This window comes from Diabrotica virgifera, chromosome 3 (assembly GCF_917563875.1).
Source record: "Diabrotica virgifera virgifera chromosome 3, PGI_DIABVI_V3a".
Taxonomy (NCBI): domain Eukaryota; kingdom Metazoa; phylum Arthropoda; class Insecta; order Coleoptera; family Chrysomelidae; genus Diabrotica; species Diabrotica virgifera.
Genome location: NC_065445.1, coordinates 227,256,688 through 227,259,858, shown reverse-complemented (window position 1 = coordinate 227,259,858; position 3,171 = coordinate 227,256,688).

The following is a 3,171-nucleotide window of genomic DNA, read 5'->3' as shown; positions in this document are numbered from 1 at the left end:
TTTTGGTGCACTATCTCCATCACGAACGTCACAAAAACCCCTTATAATTTATATATTCACCCCTGCCCCCACCCCTTTGTCCACCACGTGGCGTTTCGCCTCTGGAGATTTTACTTAGTTACGTCATGTCCTACTTATTCCCAAATTTTGGTGCACTCGATCATGAGCGTCACAAAAAAATAATAAAAACCGCGAATTTGACCCCTTACAATTACCCTCGTCCCCCACTCTGGTTTCCGCCCGTTAGGTAAAGTAATGTACACAACTAATTCAACATATCCCTGTATAGTTTGTCCCTATTACTTATCACGAGCAAAATCCGCTCCAGCTCTTAGACTAATACGACTATAATTTAAAGTTCTTCTCAGTCTTTCAGTGTGTCATTAATGGCATAATATATGATTTTAAGAATGTAGAGAATCATAGTATGACATTTTGGTTATATCTGACATTTGTCAGAATCGTACGTAATCGTAATTTGGTATAAAAACAAAGCAATTGTGTTTATTTCATTTATAAAATGGTATGTTCTTTGATTTATATAGTCTTATAAATTGTACAGATTTTAGTCGTATAGATAATACATAAATCATTTTTTGATCGATTATAGCGGCATCTATCAAACACTTAAATGTTATAAATGACTTTAATCACGGACGTATTACCTTTTTTTGTCCTAACTTAATGCGTTAGAAAGAAATCGAAAAACTGTGACGCTTTGACAGATGCCTCTGAGAAGGAGTATAGTCACTTTTGTCGCAAGTGCCACTCGCCGTTATTTTATTGTCGTTCATTTTTGAGATATAGGTATATCTATAGATCATAAAAATAAATTAGAGGGTTTCTGGAAAAAAAGAGGGTGTCAGGAAAAATTAAAGAGTGTAAAAAATTTGTATGTACCTATACAGGGTGAGGCAGATAAAGGGCCTATTAGAAATATCTCGAGAACTCAAGGTAAGAAAATTATGAAAATCGGAATACAGGGGTTTTGAGATGTGAACTATTTAATGAAAATATTTTGGTCTCTTTGCTGCTTCCAGTTATACTGGAAGTTGGTTGTAACTTCGTTTTTTTTAAATAGGACACCCTATATAGTTTTACATTTTTGGATTCTCCTTGATTTCTTCTTTCTTAAAATATAAGTTTTTCTAATATTATACAGGATAGGTTAAAAGATAATTACGTTTTTTATTAATTTCGTAGCAAAATTCACACCCTGTAGAATTGTAGTAGTTTGACATAATAAACTCTGTTTATGTTCAAATGATTTTTAATATAGTCTATTATGTTAGGAATTATTGGTATAGTTAAATTTTTTCTTTTTTGTATACAGGATTGGTCGAAACTCAGAATGAGTATTTTCTGAGTTTTCTTAAATGGAACACCCTGTATTTTAGTATTGTAATGAAATGTTATTTTAGGATACTTTTTAATTTCTTAGGCAATCCCTATACCTAACTGCTTCAATTTGTGAGTTATTGGTGATTCAAGCCAAACATTAATTGCAACACAAAATACCTGAAATTTTATTAGATTGGCCGTAAAAATATTCAATCACAAATAATTTTTCGGAAATAAATACATACTAATCGAGACTGATACTTAAAATTGCCAATAATGGCTGAGCTATCAAAATATCTACGTAGTTAAGATTGTTGGTGAGCACAACAATTAAGCACAAATTAAAGCAGTTAGGTATAGGGAATGCTGAAGAAATTAAAAAGTACCATAAAATACCATTTCATTACAATACTAAAATATAGTGTGTTCCATTTAAGAAAACTTAGAAAATACACATTCCGAGTTTCGACCCACCCTGTATACTAAAATTAAAAAATTAGCTGTACTAATAATTGGTAATAATAGTAGACCATATTAAAAATCATTTGAACATATAAAGGGATTTTGATGTAAGACTACTACAATTCTACAAGGTGTGAATTTTGCTACGAAATTAATAAAAAACGTGATTATCTTTTAATCTACCCTGTATAATATTACAAAACCTTATATTTTAAGAAAGAAGAAATCGAGGAGAATCCAAAAACGTAAAAATATATAGGGTGTCCCATTAAAAAAAAACGAAGTTACAATCAACTTGCGGTATAACCGGAAGTAGCAAAGAGACCAAAATATTTTCATTAAATAGTTCGCACCTCAAAACCCCTATATTCCAATTTTCATAATTTTCTTTACATTAGTTCTCGAGATATTTCTAATAGGCCCTTTATCTGCCTCACTCTATATACAGAGTAAGTATTATAAGTATATGAAACGCCCGAATTATCTCGGAAACGGCTTGTACAATTTTTATAGGTTTTACTGGGTGCGCAGTGGTGTCATGGCAAAATAGCAGTGCCGGAACGCACTGCTAATTTTTGTTTACAAAACCTAAATTCTCTATTTATTTTTTTTTCTTAACCAGGCGGCCGATATTATGATGGTATTTGAATTGTTGTCAGATCTTTAAATTTTTCTGGAAATCTAATGAATTTTCTTATTTTAAATGGAACACCCTGTATATTTTTTGCGTTTTGAAGTCCTTAAGAAATACAGATTATTTTTCATGATCCCTATACCTAAATGCCATAATTTCGGAATTATTGCTACATTTATTTAAACATTCTTAAATTATCAATTTCATTTTATCAAATATCAAATTATCCAATTATAAAAATAAATTTTTTGGCCTGAACAGATATTATTTTAGGTTTTTTTACTTTTAATAATTATTTTGTTTAGTATTTTCTGGTTAAACCATTAATCGATAATATGAAACTAAATTGTGAGTGGCATTATTTAAAATTGTACTTCAAATAAGTATTAAGAATAAATTAAGCAATATAAACATAAGTATTTGAAGTATAAAATAATTTTTACCAAAGTGTTCTAGGAACATATTTATTATTTTCAGACAAGATTCGAAATATGATAGACAAACTATTGTATCCATTTTAATCAAACGATGAATTTTGACATGGGTCGTGAGTTCGAGTATCAATTGGGTAGGAAATTTTTCATGCATTAAAAGGTAGGGAACTCTTTTTCGTTGCTTGCTATAAGGACGGTATCATCAGCGTACCTGATGATGTCTATGCTGGTTACGTTAATATTGAATTTAAGTTAGTTTCCTCGTCCCAGTTAGTTTCTATAGGTAACTAAAAGTTCTAA